At 40.8% G+C, this 19535-nt stretch overlaps 1 pseudogene; it reads right to left on the bottom strand.

Moving 5' to 3' along the window:
- On the bottom strand, positions 1-18366 carry LOC145106546 (TMV resistance protein N-like; annotated as a pseudogene).
- Between the last annotated feature and the right edge of the window lie 1169 nt (positions 18367-19535).

Here is a 19535-nt window from a genome sequence, read left to right as displayed (position 1 = left end):
TCATATCAATTCTTTGTGAATTGGCTTCCCCGGGCCTTCTGATATTCTCAAAATCATCCCATCACTATTTAGCCGGACATAGGTTGTTTTGCATTCTGGGGTTTGTATCTCGGATGTAAAACCCCATAACTCAGCAAGCCCTCTTGACCCAGTAATATGTAGATCTTTCAGCAAAAAAATGCTCTTCGGAAGATGACTTATGCTTGTACCTTGTATATCCAACTCTTTTAAACATTCGAAACTTCCAAGTTCCTCAGGCAATTTCTCAACTCGAATACAATAGGGGAGATGGAGATATTTTAGACATTTCATCTTACCGATGCTATTCGGGATATCTTGTAAAAATTCACACTTCCTTAGGGATAGCTTCTCTAAACATTCTAATCGTCCAAGATCCTCAGGTAACTTCTCAAGCAAAGAACAAGAAATAAGCTCAAGAGATTTCAGATGTTTCAACATGCAAATGCTATCCGGAAGATGGCTAATCATTGTAGAAGATAAAGTTAGATCCTCTAGACATTCTAATCGGCCAAGATCCTCAGGCAACTTCTCAAAAAAACAACAAAATCTAAGTTCGAGAGATTTCAGATGTTTCAACATATAAATGCTTTCCGGAAGATGCTTAATCTTTGTATATGACAAATTCAGCTTCTCTAAACATTCTAACTGGCCAAGATCCTCAGGTAACTTCTCAAGCCACACACAAAGATTAAGTTCGAGAGATTTCAGATGTTTCAACATCCAACTGCTATCCGGAAGATGCTTAATCGTTGGAGACAACAAAATTAACTCATTGACCTTCGTTGACTGGTCAAAGTTCTTAAGAACCTCTAGAATATTGCCTTCCAGTTTAAGCATTCTTAAACGTTGTAACCCAAAAAGGATTCCTGAAAAGGCCTCAAGGTTTGTGCAAGCACACATACCTAGAGAAATAAGCATCTCAAGATTTCCGGTCACTGAAGGTCGATCTTCTTCATAAAAACAACTAAACTGAAACTTTGGCAAGCTATTGTCAGGGTGAAGTGGGCAATTTTCTAGGGACTTTACGATAATATGTAACTCAGCTAAAGGACCGACCTCAAGTGATTCATCCACACTACAAGAAGTATAATCTTTAAAATTAAACAAAAAAGAGTTCAACCCCAAACAACCACTTATGTCTAGGTGGGCAAGCTTTTTTAGACATCCGATGGTGTAAAGTAGGAACTGTTGTGTATTTGTATTGCTATCTTGTGTACAAGAACATAGAGATACACTATATTTATACAGGAAGATAAAAGTAAGGAGCCCCACATGTACGGAGCTAAGTAACGATATACAAAGGACCAGGAAAAACTAATTGACTAATTCCAACAGGTGTTGAACACGTGCACATTCTTATTAGCCCCCGGCAAGCTCAAGAACGGGATGTACTTGTAGCTTGGTGCAAAGAGATGTAACTCGATTGTCACACCCCGAAACCAGAAAGGCGGAAACATTCCGGGGCGGAGGACGTTATGTGTAGTATCACAACCAATGAATAACAGCAATCATAGCAACACAACCATTACAGTGAATGTTTAAACAAAAATGTTTACATCAGTTGAAACTTGTCTGAAACTTTGTTTGAATTACATCCAATAGCTTTGTATAGTAAAAACTTAAAAACTTAAAAAACTCTTAATGCTTCAGTTTCTCAAAATCCAGCAAGTACCTGTCTACTGATTTCCTGAGAATACAAGCAGTTTGAAAATATCAGCATAACGCTGGTGAGTTCATAAGCAGTAGTTTTTAACAGAAGTGTTTGTATAGTTTCAAGAAAATCCGATATTTTCTTTAGTGAAAACGTAGTGTATTAGTTTTGTAATGAACCATGAATGTCTTGTATGTTTCCAAGAAAATCCGATATTTTCTTTAGTGAGTAAGTAGCGTTATCGATTCTGTATAAAACCATGAATGTTCGTTACTGAGAACAGTAGTGATATGCGAAAATACTACCTCATATGACTAGCTAGAGCTAATCATGAAGTATAGGTATTTGTGTGTGAAACCAATGCATAATCGGTTCTGTTTGAAAACCCTGACTTCAGCCAGTATACGTAGTGTGTGTTAGTTCTATTTAATATAAATAAAACCGTTGAAGAGTGTCAGATTGTGAACTCAATGTGATTTATACATAATGTGAGTCGTATAACCATGCTTGATATGACTAGAGACCTTTCCAACGTTCTTCAAGCGTCGAGTTAAATGACATTTGTACATCTCAGGCATGCCCGCCTAACTGTAGCTAGCAGTCCAGATGTGGGATTGTCAGTCCCGAATAGATCTATTCACAAATCTCACGCTCTCCCTCCAGGAGACTCTGGTTATACAGTGGTAGGATTTATCCATGTACACCTGAGGGTACAGTAGTGAAGTAGCGCCTCACAGTATCGTACAATCTAGTTTACATGTAGTGTAGTAGCGTTCTACAGTAGTGAAAATCCGTATGTATACCGTATATAATGATAATTACAGTTATGAATACCATGATAAAGTGGTGATGTAAACTGTAAATGGTTTCTGTCTCAGTGCATATGTTTAACAGTGAAAGTTTCTGTACTTGCTATATTTTTAGAATAATCCCAAACTATACCGATTACAGTTTGCATGAATAGTGAATAGCGTGTCCGGAAAACTATGCAAATTTTTGTGAAAACGTCCCTTATGCTCAACACAGCACAAAAGGGTTATAGTATGAGATTTGCATAAGTTTTGAAAATATTTATGATTAGCTTGTATTCCCCCCCTGAAAACATTGAAAATATGGAAAAATGTAGGGGTATGAGCTCACAGTTCTTGTTGTGAAATCGTTGACTGAAATGAAGATCCTCGAGTTGTTGCACACGACACTTAACGGAATCCTATTATCAAATAAATACGTATATGTATCTAAATTAGCGATTTCGATAGATAAAGTGTCATAAGAACACTTGTATTCGGTTGAGGAATGATACCGGGACTTGATCGAATCGAAGAAGGTGAGTTTTCAGCCAAAAACACCACCAAAAGGTGTTTACGGCCGTGAACAAGGGTTTACGGTCGTAAACTGGGGTTTACGGTCGTAAGGTGGAGTTTACGGTTTCTGAAGACTCAGTGAGTTTACGGCCGTAAACTCAAGAACAAAGTTTACGGTTCTTGAAGGTTGGACCGTAAACTCAAGAACAGGGTTTACAGTTCTTGAAGGTTGGACCGTAAACTCAAGAACAGGGTTTACGGTTCTTGAAGGTGGACCGTAAACTCGAAAAACACGTTGCTGATTGCTGATCTCGAAGAGATAATCGTTTCCAGGCGTTCCCAAGTGACTCCAAACGTGGTTTCTCGATGATTTCCGGAGTTTGAAGGCGTTTTGAGTGTTTACGGTTAAGATTCTTAGAGAGAGAAGGAGAGAGTTTTGGCCAAAAATGTTCTAATGAAGGTGGAGGCATCGTATTTATAGGGGTGTTGTGGGGGGTCCACTCATCACTGACCGTAAACAGGTTTACGGTCGTAAACGAGTTTACGGCCGTAAACACGTTTACGGTCGTATTCTCACTTAGACCGTAAATGATTGATTTTTCGAGATATTCGGGTTTCCGCGCGATTTATGGTTCCAACTCGTAAATAATTTAATTAAATATAACTAGATTATTTTCTAAACCAAAAAGTTTGACGGAAAAGTTAACAAATTCGAAATTTTATTAACGAAACTCGCGTAACGGAAACGGACAAAGTTTCGGGTTGTCACATCATCCCCCGTTAGAGGGAATTTTGTCCCGAAATTCGAACATAGAATACAAATCATGGATTAGGAAAGAGATGCGGATATTTCTGTTTCATCTGATCTTCGCGCTCCCAAGTGAATTCAGGTCCCCGCTTGGCATTCCAGCGAACCTTCACTATCGGGATGCGACTTTGTTTCGTTCGTTTGACTTCCCAATCCATGATTTCGACAGGTTCTTCCACGAAGTTGAGGTTCTCGTTGATTTCAATCTCGTCGAGAGGAATCACAAGTGTCTCATCAGACAGACACTTCTTTAGGTTCGATACGTGGAAAACAGGATGGATGTTGCTGAGCTCTCGGGGTAACTGAAGTTTGTATGCCACGGGACCGATCCTAGCAAGGATTTCGAACGGTCCAATGTACCTTGGGTTTAGCTTTCCACGCTTCCCAAAACGTATCATGCCTTTCCAGGGTGAGACCTTTAGAAGGACGCGGTCACCAACCTGGAACTCCAAGGGTTTTCGTCTCTTATCGGCGTAGCTCTTTTGTCTATCTCGTGAGGCTTTCAGTCGTTCTCGGATTTGTATAATTTTCTCAGTTGTTTCTCGGATGATCTCAGGACCAGTGAGAGTACTGTCGGGGGCTTGACCCCTGGCTAGCTGCGTGTCACCCACCTCAGCCCAGCACAGAGGGGATCTGCACTTACGGCCATAAAGGGCTTCAAACGGCGCAGCCTTGATGCTGGTATGGTAGCATAGAGGGGATCTGCACTTACGGCCATAGAGGGCTTCAACTTTGTTCCAAGAGCCTTCTGTAGAGACTGCCAGAACCTCGATGTAAACCTGCTATCTCGATCGGAGATGATGGATGCAGGTACACCATGAAGGCGAACTATCTCTTGAATGTAGATCCGTGTGAGTCTCTCCATCTTGAAATTTTCTTTGATTGGCAGGAAGTGGGCGGACCTCGTTAATCGATCGACAATTACCCTGATGGCATCGTGCCCACTCGGAGATCTGGGTAACTTGGTGATAAAATCCATGGTTATCCTTTCCCACTTCCACTCAGGTATTTCCGGCTGTTGAAGTAGACCTGAGGGCTTCTGATATTCGACCTTCACCTTGGCGCAAGTCAGGCACTTGCCCACGAAGGTGGCGATCTCTGCTTTCATGTTTGGCCACCAATAGAGTTGTTTGAGATCCAAGTACATCTTATCCGAACCTGGATGAACGGAGTATTTCGTCTTGTGAGCCTCATTCATGACAACCTCTCTGTACCCGCCGAACTTTGGGGTCCAGATCCGGTTCATGAAATAGTACACTCCGTCTCCTTTGACCTCCAAGTTCTTGTCCATTCCTCGCAGTGACTCACTTGCCACGTTCTCGGGTTTTAAGGCTTCCAGCTGAGCCTCTCTGATTTGCGCGGTTAAATGGGAATGGATGGTCATTGTTAGTGCCTTCACCTTACGTCCTGAAGACTCCTTTCGACTGAGGGCATCTGCTACCACATTGGCCTTTCCGGGATGATAACGAATTTCGCACTCGTAGTCACTGAGTAACTCTACCCATCGCCGTTGTCTCATGTTTAACTCCTTTTGATCGAAAATATGTTGCAAGCTCTTATGGTCGGTGAAGATAGTGCACTTGGTTCCATAGAGATAGTGTCTCTAGATCTTTAACGCAAAGACCACCGCTCCCAACTCTAAATCGTGAGTTGTGTAATTGACTTTGTGTGTTTTCAACTGCCTCGAGGCATAGGCGATGACCTTTCCTCTCTGCATGAGCACACACCCTAGGCCCTGATTGGATGCATCACAGTAGACAACGAAGTCTTCTGTCCCTTCGTGCAGGGACAAGATAGGTGCGCTGCATAGGGCCTGCTTCAATGTTTGAAACGCAGTGTCTTGCTTGACTCCCCAACTAAATGTTACCCCTTTTGCGTCAGGGTAGTTAAGGGCTTAGCGATTCTGGAGAAGTTCTGGATGAACCTGCGATAATAGCCCGCGAGACCCAAGAATTGCCGGATTTCTGTGGGTGTCTTCGGTGCAGACCAGTTCTTAATCGCCTTGATCTTGGAAGGGTCCACGTGTATTCCTTCCTTCCTAATCACGTGTCCAAGGAAATTCACCTTCCTGATCCAGAATTCGCACTTCGAGAATTTCGCGTATAGCTTTTCTGCCCTTAATGTTTCCAACACCTACCTTAAGTGCTGTTTATGATCATTCTCACTCCGCGAATAGACAAGTATATCGTCGATGAACACAATCACGCACTTGTCTAAGAAAGGGTGGCACATCCGATTCATCAGGTCCATGAATACTGCTGGTGCGTTGGTTAGACCAAAGGGAATTACTACAAACTCATAGTGTCCATAGCGAGTTCGGAATGCTGTTTTGGGCACATCATTCTCATGAACTCGCAATTGATGGTACCCTAATCTTAGATCGATCTTTGAGAAATAACTGGCTCCCTGAAGTTGGTCGAAGAGATCGTCGATTCTGGGTAAGGGATGTCGGTTCTTGATAGTCAGCTTATTCAGCTCTCGGTAGTCAATGCACATATGAAAGGATCCATCTTTCTTTTTCACGAATAAGATCGGAGCTCCCCAGGGTGAGGAACTTGGCCTTATAAATCCTTTGCTGATCAGCTCATTGAGCTGACTGGATAATTCTTGCATTTTCGTTGGCGCTAAGCGGTAAGGAGATTTAGCTACGGGAGTAGCTCCGGGGATCAAGTCAATACAAAACTCGACTTGGCGTTCGGGAGGGATTCCTGGGAGATCTTCAGGGAAGACTTCAGGGAAGACATCAGGGAAGTTGCAGACTTCGGGAAGACTCTCGAGGTCTTTAACTTTTTGCGTCACGTCTATAACGTGAGCTAGAAATGTATGGCACTCCTTTCGCAGATACTTCTGGGCTTTGATGCACGAAATGATACGGAGGTTCGAGCTAGGATTATCACCATAAATCGTAAGTGATTCGCCAGAGGAAAGATTGAGACGGATAGCCTTCTCGAAGCAAAGAATATCAGCACGGTTGGAGCTTAGCCAGTCCATGCCGATAATGACGTCGAAACTCTTGATGGACACAGGCATAAGATTTATAGGAAAAGAATAATTGTCTAGAGTAAGAGTACAACCTATGAATATGTCGTTAGTGCTCTCCTTCTTTCCGTTAGCTATCTCGACGGTAAATGTTTCGGTTAGAGGTTGGGATTTACATTTGATTAGATGTTTGAATGTATGACTAACAAAACTCCTTTCCGCACCAGAATCGAAGAGAATGCATGCATAAGAGTTGTCAAGGAGGAACGTACCCGTAACAACGGTAGGATCAGCAACTGCTTCCTCCTGGCCCATCACTAGAACTCTCCCTGCATTGCCACCAGTTGTTGCCTTGGGGCAGTTTCTCCTGAAGTGTCCAGCCTCTCCACATCCATAACAAGTTTGACCAGCGCCCGCTCCCGGAGCCTGGTTGGTTGGTTGAGCTGGTGTCTTGCAGTATCGAGCTGTGTGTCCTTTCTTTCCACAGTTATTGCAACTCAGCTCACGGCAAGGTCCGTGATGATGAAAGTTACACTTGTTGCACAGGGGGAGCTTCCCAGCATAACCACTGGTAGGAGATTGGGTGGTTGGGACAGCAGTGGGAGCAGCAGCAGGGGCAGTAACAACATGAACTGTCACTATTTGTTGTTTCTTGGAGGGCTCCTGCGAAGACTGACTCTTTCGTTTGTTACCAAACTTCTTCTTCTTCCCACCGCTTTCCTTTTGTGGTTCAGAGACAGCTGCCACTTCATCCAGATCGATTCCATGATCGATCAGAGTCTATGCCAGATCCTTGGCGCTTTCAAATGTGGTTGGTCGAGCAGCCAAGACATTTCCTTTGGTGGGTTGCGTCAGTCCCCAGATGTACCTCTCGATTTTCTTGCTTTCCGGGGTGACCATTCCCGGACAGAGGAGAGCCAGATCACAGAATCTAGCAGTGTAGGCAGCGATGTCGGAACCATTCATCTTCAAGTTCCAGAGTTCGTGCTGCAACTTTTGCACTTCGCCCCTCGGGCAGTACTCAGCGAGCATGAGCTCCTTCAATCTTTCCCAACCCATGGCATTAGCCACTGGTAGGGTTAGGGTTTTGACCCGACCATTCCACCAGGTCAAGGCTCTGTCGGTGAAGGTGCAGGCGGCGAACTTCACCTTGTTTTCTTCAGAACAAACGCAAATTTCGAAGATGGATTCGATCTTCTCGAACCATCGAGTCAGGGCGATAACACCTCCATTTCCGTCGAAGGACTTGGGTTTCGCAGTCATGAAGTCCTTGTAGGAACACTCTTTTTTATGTCCTTGACTTCCACCTTGTCTTTGTGGATCGGTTCCACCTCCATCCCCACCAGCATTCACTTGTGCCATTGCTGCAGTCACGGCGGCGGTAACTGCTGCCTGGAACATGACAGGGTCGAACTGAGGAGGTGGTGGTGGTGGATGAGTGTCGTTGTTCCTTCTGATGGGTCTTGGTCGAGGAGGCATCTTGTTCTAGAAACAATCAGGAAGAAGAGGATTGTAAGTCCTCGAGATATAAAAAAACATCTCATCCTGATAATGAAAGTATTCTACCGAGCAATAAACACAGAAAGGTTACTAACACAAGTAGGTTATCGCTTAGGGAAGAAGAGGTAGCAATACTTAGAGTGAATCTGTATACTAAGTTTGGCTCTAGCGAAAATACTCCTATAGTATTTTATGTGAGATGATTTTTGGTAAGTTTTAGGCCTGCTGTAGCACCACAGTCACTCCCAAACACATGTTGGTCATGTCTCGACTGAATATAGTTGATCAGGCTATATTCACTCTAGACATGATTACATAACTGCCCAGGTTTAACCGCTGTGTTCCAATATCCAAATACTTTTTGTTCTGTTCTACTAACGACACGAATTTTGGTTATGTATGCATGCTCGTATACTTTTATAAAAATACTTTATATTTTGAAAGTATACTTTTAGCGTAGAGCACTTAGGCCCCTTAGTGTTTATAGTTGTATACCACGTAAGGTTCGCTATACTAGTTCGCTATAAACAAGGGCTCTGATACCAATCTGTCACACCCCGAAACCAGAAAGGCGGAAACGTTCCGGGGCGGAGGACGTCATGTGAATGTTTAAACAAAAATGTTTACATCAGTTGAAACTTGTCTGAAACTTTGTTTGAATTACATCCAATAACTTTGTATAGTAAAAACTTAAAAACTTAAAAACTCTTAATGCTTCAGTTCCTCAAAATCCAGCAAGTACCTGTCTACTGATTTCCTGAGAATACAAGCAGTTTGAAAATATCAGCATAACGCTGGTGAGTTCATAAGCAGTAGTTTTTAACAGAAGTTTTTGTATAGTTTCAAGAAAATCCGATATTTTCTTTAGTGAAAACGTAGTGTATTAGTTTTGTAATGAACCATGAATGTCTTGTATGTTTCCAAGAAAATCCGATATTTTCTTTAGTGAGTAAGTAGCGTTATCGATTCTGTATAAAACCATGAATGTTCGTTACTGAGAACAGTAGTGATATGCGAAAATACTACCTCATATGACTAGCTAGAGCTAATCATGAAGTATAGGTATTTGTGTGTGAAACCAATGCATAATCGGTTCTGTTTGAAAACCCTGACTTCAGCCAGTATACGTAGTGTGTGTTAGTTCTATTTAATATAAATAAAACCGTTGAAGAGTGTCAGATTGTAAACTAAAGGTGATTTATACATAATGTGAGTCGTATAACCATGCTTGATATGACTAGAGACCTTTCCAACGTTCTTCAGGCGTCGAGTTAAATGACATTTGTACATCTCAGGCGTGCCCGCCTAACTGTAGCTAGCAGTCCAGATGTGGGATTGTCAGTCCCGAATAGATCTATTCACAAATCTCACGCTCTCCCTCCAGGAGACTCTGGTTATACAGTGGTAGGATTTATCCATGTACACCTGAGGGTACAGTAGTGAAGTAGCGCCTCACAGTATCGTACAATCTAGTTTACATGTAGTGTAGTAGCGTTCTACAGTAGTGAAAATCCGTATGTATACCGTATATAATGATAATTACAGTTATGAATACCATGATAAAGTGGTGATGTAAACTGTAAATGGTTTCTGTCTCAGTGCATATGTTTAACAGTGAAAGTTTCTGTACTTGCTATATTTTTAGAATAATCCCAAACTATACCGATTATAGTTTGCATGAATAGTGAATAGCGTGTCCGGAAAACTATGCAAATTTTTGTGAAAACGTCCCTTATGCTCAACACAGCACAAAAGGGTTATAGTATGAGATTTGCATAAGTTTTGAAAATATTTATGATTAGCTTGTATTCCCCCCCTGAAAATATTGAAAATATGGAAAAATGTAGGGGTATGAGCTCACAGTTCTTGTTGTGAAATCGTTGACTAAAATGAAGATCCTCGAGTTGTTGCACGCGACACTTAACGGAATCCTATTATCAAATAAATATGTATATGTATCTAAATTAGTGATTTCGATAGATAAAGTGTCATAAGAACACTTGTATTCGGTTGAGGAATGATACCGGGACTTGATCGAATCGAAGAAGGTGAGTTTTCAGCCAAAAACACCACCAAAAGGTGTTTACGGCCGTGAACAAGGGTTTACGGTCGTAAACTGGGGTTTACGGTTGTAAGGTGGAGTTTACGGTTTCTGAAGACTCGATGAGTTTACGGCCGTAAACTCAAGAACAGAGTTTACGGTTCTTGAAGGTTGGACCGTAAACTCAAGAACAGGGTTTACGGTTCTTGAAGGTTGGACCGTAAACTCAAGAACAAGGTTTACGGTTCTTGAAGGTGGACCGTAAACTCGAAAAACACGTTGCTGATTGCTGATCTCGAAGAGATAATCGTTTCTAGGCGTTCCCAAGTGACTCCAAACGTGGTTTCTCGATGATTTCCGGAGTTTGAAGGCGTTTTGAGTGTTTACGGTTAAGATTCTTAGAGAGAGAAGGAGAGAGTTTTTGGCCATAAATGTTCTAATGAAGGTGGAGGCATCGTATTTATAGGGGTGTTGTGGGGGGTCCACTCGTCACTGACCGTAAACAGGTTTACGGTCGTAAACGAGTTTACGGCCGTAAACACGTTTACGGTCGCATTCTCACTTAGACCGTAAATGATTGATTTTTCGAGATATTCGGGTATTCCGCGCGATTTATGGTTCCAACTCGTAAATAATTTAATTAAATATAACTAGATTATTTTCTAAACCAAAAAGTTTGACGGAAAAGTTAACAAATTCGAAATTTTATTAACGAAACTCGCGTAACGGAAACGGACAAAGTTTCAGGTTGTCACATCGATCCTTGGATAAAGGCTTGGTGAAAATATCCGTTAGTTGGTCAACAGAAGAAATGTAACAGATCTTGAGGGCACCGGTCTCGACTTGCTCGCGGATAAAGTGGAAATCTAAAGCAATGTGCTTTGAACGAGTGCTAATGACAGGATTTTTGCTCATGAAAATGGCACCAACATTGTCACAAAGAAGTAGTGATTGTTTTGTTATAGGCACATGTAATTCCTGAATCAACTGTTGTAACCATAAAAGCTCCGTTGTGGTGTAGGCTAATGAACGATATTCTGCTTCAGTACTTGAACGTGCCACGACCCGTTGCTTCCTAGAAGTCCAACTGATCAGATTAGGGCCATGAAAAATGGCATAACCATATTAAGAACGACTATCCTCTTGATTTGAGATCCACCCAGCATTAGAGTAAGCGAGAAGACAATTTGCAGTAGTGGTCTTTAATTGTAGACCATGATGAGATGTGCCCTTTAAGTACCTGAGGATGCGTTTGGTAGCCTGCCAATGATGGGTGGTTGGAGAGTGCATAAACTAACATACACGGTTCACTGCATAAGCTATATCGGGACGTGTAATGGTGACATATTGAAGAGATCCTACTATTTGGCGAAAGAATGTGGGATCATGAAACGGTTCACCATCATATGTAAGGCGAGAATTAGGATCAGCAGGTGTGGAGAGGGGTGTGGAATCTTGCATCTTGCTTTTGTGAAGTATATCATTAATATAGGACTGTTGAGATAGAGCAAGTCCAGTAGAGGTGGTGGTGATTTGTAGACCCAAAAAATGATGTAGTGGTCCAAGGTCTTTTAAAGCAAAGACTTTATTGAGTTCATGGATGAATCTTTGAACCTGAGCTTCATTATTTCCTGTGATTATGACATCATCAACGTATACAAGAAGATAAATGATATAATTTGAGTGAATGTGAACAAAGAGTGAAGTGTCAGATAGACACGCGCGAAATCCTTGATCAACCAGGTAATGTTTGAGTTTGTTAAACCAGGCTCTAGGAGCCTGTTTGAGGCCGTAGAGGGCTTTGTGGAGACGGCACATGTGAGTTGGGCGAGAGGGGTCTTCAAAACCACGAGGTTGTCTCATATACATCACTTCTTTAAGGTCACCATTTAGGAATGCGTTGTTGATGTCAAGCTGCCGAATACACCAACCACGAGAGAGTGCAATGGGCAGGACTAGCCTTATTGTAGTTGGCTTTATGACGGGGCTGAATGTGTCAAAATAGTCGATATTTGCCTCTTGACTGAAGCCTTGAGCCACCAATCGAGCTTTATAACGCTCAATTTTTCCATCAACACGTCTTTTAATCCTGTATATCCACTTACAGCCAACAACATTCACATTAGTAGGACAAGAAACAATAGACCATGTGTTATTTCGGATGAGAGCATCATATTCATTTTGCATTGCTTGCTGCCAACAGGGGTGTTTAGTAGCTTGTTGAAAAGTGTGTGGTTCAAAGTCAGATGGAGTAGAGACAGAGGTCTGGAAAACCTTTGATTTTAGAGAGTTAGTGTGAGCGTGAGTGACCATTGTATGAGTATTTTGAGGGGCAACACGATAATGGGAGGTAGATGGCTGATTTTGTTTGGCTCGAGAGCTGATGGTTGACTGTTGATGCAGTGGGGTGGTAGTAGTGGAGGGAAGTGGAGTTTGAGAGGTAGGTGAGGTGGAAGAAGAGGAAGGAGATGATGAAGGAGGAAGAGATTGAGGAGGAGTAGATGGTGGTGGTAAAGATGAGAGTGTAGCTGCTTGAGAAAGTAAAGTAGCAGAAACATCAGAGGATGAGGTAGAGTTACCTGAGCTGATATTTGAAGAGGGTGGCAAATATGGGAATATTTCTTCATTGAAAACCACATGGTGGGATACGTAAATGCGGGAATACGGTTGATGAAAGCATAGATAGCCTTTGTGTGTTGTGTTGTAACTGATAAAGATGCAAGGGAGAGAACGGAAATCAAGTTTATGATTATTATAGGGGCGAAGAAACGGATAGCACAAGCAACCGAATGATTTGAGAAAGGTGTAATCTGGAGTTTTGTTGTAAAGTAGTTGGTATGGTGATTTTAAGTCAAGATTGGGAGTGATTATTCGGTTGTGGAGGTAAGTGGCGGTCTTAAAAGCATGCTCCCAAAAGACTTGAGGAAGGGATGATTGTGCTAAGAGGATAAGACCCTTTTCAACAATTATTCGATTGCGTCGTTCCACGGCACCGTTTTGTTCCTGTGTATACGGACACGAGACTCGGTGTTGAATGCCATGGGTATGAAGAAATGTGGAAACATTACGATACTCTCCACCCCAGTCGGATTGGAGTGCCTTAATGTCACGATTAAATTGAGTCTTAATCATCTGTTTAAAATGAACAAACATGGAAAAAACCTGAGATTTTTGGGACATGAAATAAATCCAGACAAATTTAGTGCAATCATCCACAAAAATCAGAAAGTAACGATTTCCATTAAGTGAGTACAACGGGGAGGGCCCCCAAACATCTGAGTACAGTAAATCAAAATGTGATTGAGAACTAATATGAGAAGGTGGTAGATGGAGTCTATGACTTTTTCCCAATTGGCACGAATCACACACAGTTGGGAACTTATTGGAGGAAACAGGAAGCTGGAATGAAGAGATTATGCGTCTGAGAAGAGGCTCGTGAGGGTGAGCAAGTCGTCGATGCCAGCCATGAACAGATGTGCGGACACAGGTTAGAGCCATCTTGGAGGACTTTTTATTTGTGATGTTTGGAAGCCGATATAAGCCTTGATTAACGTCCCCCTGAAGTAGAGTTTTTCCCTGAAATGTCTTAATAGAACAGTGAGTGGGCCAGAGTTCCATGTAAACGTTATTATCGGCAGTTAATTTTGAGATGCTAAGTAAATTTTTGGTGAGATTAGGAACTACTAAAATAGATGGCAAGCGAAGACCATGCAATGAATTGAAACCCACATGTGAAATAGACAGATGATTACCATTTCCGACCCTTATCTTGTCGTCACCGGTGTATTCCTCAGCAATGTGAAGCTTGCGAATGTCTGGAGTGACATGATCTGTTGCTCCGGAATCCAAGTACCATGCGGGATCCATGACCGTAGAAGATGTAGCGGCTTGAGCGACATTGGCTTGTCCGGTAGGATCTCGTGGATTGAGGCGGCGAGAGGGATAATCAGTTTGATTATTCTGTTGCCAACAATCGATAGCCTCATGTCCAGGGCGACTGCACAATTGACACATGGGACGACGTCTTCGATTTTCGTTGCTGCGATTTGAGGAGCCGTTGTGAGGACTGCCAAAATTGGTGGAGGAATGTGGAGATGAACGATGGGTGGCATAAGCAGAAGAACCGGAGACGGGTCGAACAGGGGTAGTGGTTGGTGTTAGGGTGGGAACATGACGATGATGTTCCTGTTCCAATCGAGCCTCCTCTTGAAGAAGAAACCCAGCAAGATCATCAACAGTGGATAGATCAGACTTGAGCATAAAAGCGGTAGTAAAGGCAGCATAAGACAAGTCAAGTCCAGTGAGTATGTGGCTGATTAAGTCTTCCTCTGGAATTGGGGTTTGATTTTCAGCTAAGGAATCTGCAATTGACCGTTTGCGTTCAATATACTCGATCATTGATAGTGAGCCCTTTGTAAGCGACTGGAGCTGGACCTTCATTGCCATGCGACGGGCCCGATTTTGAGAGTGAAAGGTCTTGTCAAGTTTGTTCCAGGCCTGGTGAGACGAGGAGCACATCACAACTAGGGCAAGAGCCCGTTCAGACAGAGTGGACTTAATCCAAAGCAGCACAAAGCGATCGCGCTTCTTCCAGGTGATGTAGTCGGGATTGGGTTGAGGGCGAGGTTCAATTTCTGTGTCAGCATCATTGATGGTGGGAAGAACAGTTTCAGGTGGAAGAGGGGGATGTAGGATGAAGGATTCGAGATCAAAAGTCTCGAGAGTAGAGATGATTGTAGAGCGCCACAGTAGGTAGTTATCCCGATCGAGTTTGACAGTGATATTGGGAATTTGAAGGTTTAGAGAGGAGGCGGTGGCATGATCCAGAAGCGATGAACTAGAATTGGCCATAGAGAAGACAGCAACAAGAAAAAAAACCAATTAAGAGGCTCTGGATACCGTGTAAAGTAGGAACTGTTGTGTATTTGTATTGCTATCTTGTGTACAAGAACATAGAGATACATTGTATTTATACAGGAAGATAAAAGTAAGGAGCCCCACATGTACGGAGCTAACTAACGAAATACAAAGGACCAGGAAAAACTAATTGACTAATTCCAACAGGTGTTGAACACGTGCACATTCTTATTAGATGGTAGTGTGAAGTTCTACCAAATTACTACATTCTTTAAGATGTAACGTCTTGAGATTTGGAGTCAACCCAAGGTTAAGGATCCTCAAGTTTGAATAACTAATTTCTATATTGGTGAGCTTTTCACATTCATCGGCCATGTGAAGTTCTTCCAAAAAATAACAACTATCAAGATCTAAATTCTCGAGATTCGGAATCATCACAAGGTCAAGGGTCCTCAACTTTGAATGATTAATGTCGAGCTTGGTCAGCTTTAGACATTCACCAGCCATGTGAAAATCTTCCAAATAGAAACAATTTTTAAGATCTAAAGACTCAAGATTTGGAGTCAGCCCAATGTTAAGGGTATTCAACTTGGAATCAGAGAGTAGTAAGGACCTGAGATTTAAACATCTATCGGGCATGTGAAGTTCTACCAAATTACAACATTCAGCAAGAATCACAGTCTTGAGATTTGGAGCCAAACCAAGGTCAAGGGTCCTCAAATTTGAATGTATGAGGTTGATGTAGATGAGATGTAAGCATCTAATGGGCATGTGAAGTTCTACCAAATCAGAACATTGTTTAAGAGTCAAGGTTTCAAGATTTGGGGTAAGCCCAAGGTCAAAGGTACTCAACTTTGAAAAACTGAGGTCAAGGAATCTCATCTTGTTAAGAACCTAACATAAGCAAAAAGCAATATGAATATTGGTGTAATAACGAAGCAATGGATGTACAACATTATAATGAATCATGTAAAATAATCAATCAACAAAATTCTACCTTTCTTTCCCCCTTTTCCCAAAGTTGAACGATGTGACTGTATGTCATCTCAAGTGCAACAAGATTATTTGCTTGGAATGTTTTGGGTAAAGACCTAAAAGGGTAATTTTCCACTTGCAGATATTGTAAAGCATTTGGAAAGTCTTGATTTACTATATTAAATTCCGAAAAAGGGGAAAGTGTGAGAACTAGTGAAAGAAACCTAAGTTTCTTCATCTTTCCAAGACCTTTTATACCAATCTCCGGATTGAGTTCCATGTTGCATCATATACATCTTGTTGCTTTAGTACCCTGTAATCTAAAACAAGTCACCATGAAACTTAAGTCATAACAAATAAACTTATCCCTTAGTCCTTACCAAATCATTAGTCAATATCTCTTTAATTTCGTTGTCAATCCACAATCGGCTATGTTTGTGAGGCTTATCTGGGTGTGACCGACGAACAATATTCCTACCCATTTCTATAAATATGGTGATGCATTTGCACATGCTCAAGATAACTATAGATATTTATGAGAGATTTTTGTTGAAGAACTCTTAAACCATTTCTACCACGAAAACCGCAACTTTCAAGAGCTTTGATTGCCTTCTCTTTCGGCCAACCTTTTAGTATGCATGCAACATCTAGGAATATTTCTTTGTAATCCTCCTCTAGACATGTATAGCTTAATTCCAATTTTTTCAAAGTTTCTGTTTCTGGAATCGTTTTAAGTCTTTCTAGGGCATCTATCCATTCAAGCTCATTTTTACCACAAAGAAATGAGCCCAAAACTCTGATAGTTAATGGAAGACCAGCAACATAACGTACAACTTGTCTGGATAGCTCTTCATACCCTTGAATTGGAATATCTCTCCCAAATGCATACCTACTGAAGAGGCAAATTGCTTCGTTATTTGATAATAGATTTACATCATAAATCAACTTCACTCGGTGTGCTACTAGCACATGCTCATCTCTTGTTGTAATGATAATCCTACTTCATGGCTTAAACCAATCAGGTTCACCGGCTAACGCCTCAAGTTGGTCTATATGATCCACATCATCTAAAACAATAAGCACCTTTTTATCACGCATCCTCCTCTTCATCAGGTGTTTCCCATCATAAACACTACTTACTTTGATGTCTTTATCATTTAAAACATCAGAAAGGACTTGATTTTGCAAAGACTTCAAACCGAACAAAGATGCGTTTGAAACTTCCCTAACATTCTCAACGAAGCTTTTACCATCAAATTGACAGAAGATTTGATCAAAAACAGCTCTTGCCAAAGTTGTCTTCCCACCACCTCCCATCCCCTTGATCCCCATCATACGAACATCCTCAAAATCAGTTCCTAAAGCTGATACAACATCCTTGACCCGGTTCTTCATTCCTACTAATTTTTCATCAATGTTGAAACTGATGGATCGTAGCTCTAATGAAAGCTCTTCAACAATTTTTTGGATGAATTCAGCTTCATGCCTGTATTTCAAAGAGATTCAATTAGCTTGCTCAAAATCCCTGTAACATTCAACCGTACATGAAAAATAACATAGTCCCTATAATCATATTCCATATTTAATTTTTAGACAAGACTCAGAAATTGAGTCCAAATATGACAATCTAAGATTTCAAGTAGGAGCATTTGACATCCAGGGTAAATGTAAACCATAAATAAACAAGATACAAGATTATTGGAAAGATTTGATGAAGGAAATACCCGTTAGCGGTGTTCTTCAACTCCCACCCAGCCAGATCCGCTGCATCTTTCAAAGCCTCTCTCCATTTCCAAGCAGCCTCTTCCTTTTCATGTTTAGCAAATGCTTCCGCTACTGCCCCGCTTTGTTTGCGGACTTCAGACGGCTCTACGTCATAGAAGACGGGATAGGCGGTATGCTCGATGGTGCTGTGACATTCCATTATCTTCAAAAGTTCATCCAAGCACCAAGAAGAAGATGCATAGTTCTTGGAGAAAACAATGATGTAGAACTTTGAATCTTTAATGGATCCGATGAGCTCATCACTTATTCTTTTCCCTTTCTTGATTCTCACGTCGTCCCTGTATGTGTGAATACTTTTCTGCTGAAGAGCATGATAAAGATGATCAACGAAGTTAGTACAAGTATCTTCACCTCTGAAACTCAGAAACACATCATACTTGAAGCTCTTCTGAATGGATGAAGTTGAAGAACAAGCCATCGAAGGTACGATTTATATAATATCAAATCGTTTTATGCGAAACGATTGCAAACAAACTAGATGAATCGGATAACCCTCGGTGCCTTCAGAACAATGGATCTAGCACTGGTTGTGTCAACGTGATGAATTTGTGTGGAAAAGCTATCGAATTCTGCGGCGTGTTTGGTCCAAACTCCAAAAAGACTAAAGTACATAATTTTACATATTTTGTGTTATTTCTAATCAACAATAAATTATATTTTTTCAAAAAAAAATTTATATTTGGTATTTTTTTAGACCTAAAATAAATTTTCAACATAAAACTCAATTTTAATATATTTATTGTTTATTATTATTTTATTAATAAAGTTGGTTACAACAAATAATCATATATTCTTCTAACTCATGTGTGCCTTAAGCATCGAATCACTGAAAAAAAAATGATTCTAAAACACTAGATCATATTTATGCTCTTTTTTTTTAGTACATCATACTATTTTCTTCAAGCTAAGAACAAAACCTAGTAAGAAATGCTAAAACAAACTTTATTACTGTGATGATGAAGTTCATCTATTTACCTTCTATTTAAAGTTATTTTCACAAAAATGAATATGTTTTCAAAATTGTCTTAATGTTATTTTCTCAAGATTTGATGGTATGTTTTTTTATCTTTAAACTTATGTTTCTCAAGTATTTATCAATGTTTTAGGATGAGTATTAAACTTATTCTGCACATTATGTATAAAGGATTTTAGACATTAACTGTTTTTTTATCTTTGTAACCTCCAACATAAAGTCAATGCCTGAGATCCTCACACATACAGTGTCAAAGAGATGTGATTTCATGTTTGAGGTTACAAATGTAAAAAATAGCTAATATCTGACATCCTTCATCCGTACAGTGTCGAATAAATTTAGCACTCATTGTATAAAATTGATAGATAGTTGAGATAAAACATGTATAAAGGTAAAAAGTAACAACTTACTTGTCGAACAGTCCCAATACATTGTTAAAATAAACATATTATCAAACCTTGTAAAGATAGCATTGGGACAACATTTGAAAACAAACTCAATATTGTGAAAACAACCTTGGGACATAAGGATATAGGATCACCTAGGGTTTTAAAATTGGGCATAGGACCCAATATGGTGTATAAAAGAAGCAAAAAAATAACCTAGGGTTTAGAAGCGGATATTTCTTTAAGTGATCAATG

This window comes from Lactuca virosa, chromosome 4, assembly GCF_052849685.1.
Source record: "Lactuca virosa cultivar CGN04683 chromosome 4, Lactuca_virosa_CGN04683_v6, whole genome shotgun sequence".
Taxonomy (NCBI): domain Eukaryota; kingdom Viridiplantae; phylum Streptophyta; class Magnoliopsida; order Asterales; family Asteraceae; genus Lactuca; species Lactuca virosa.
Note: the sequence above shows the minus strand (reverse complement) of the source record. Positions and strands in the feature narration are given on the sequence as shown.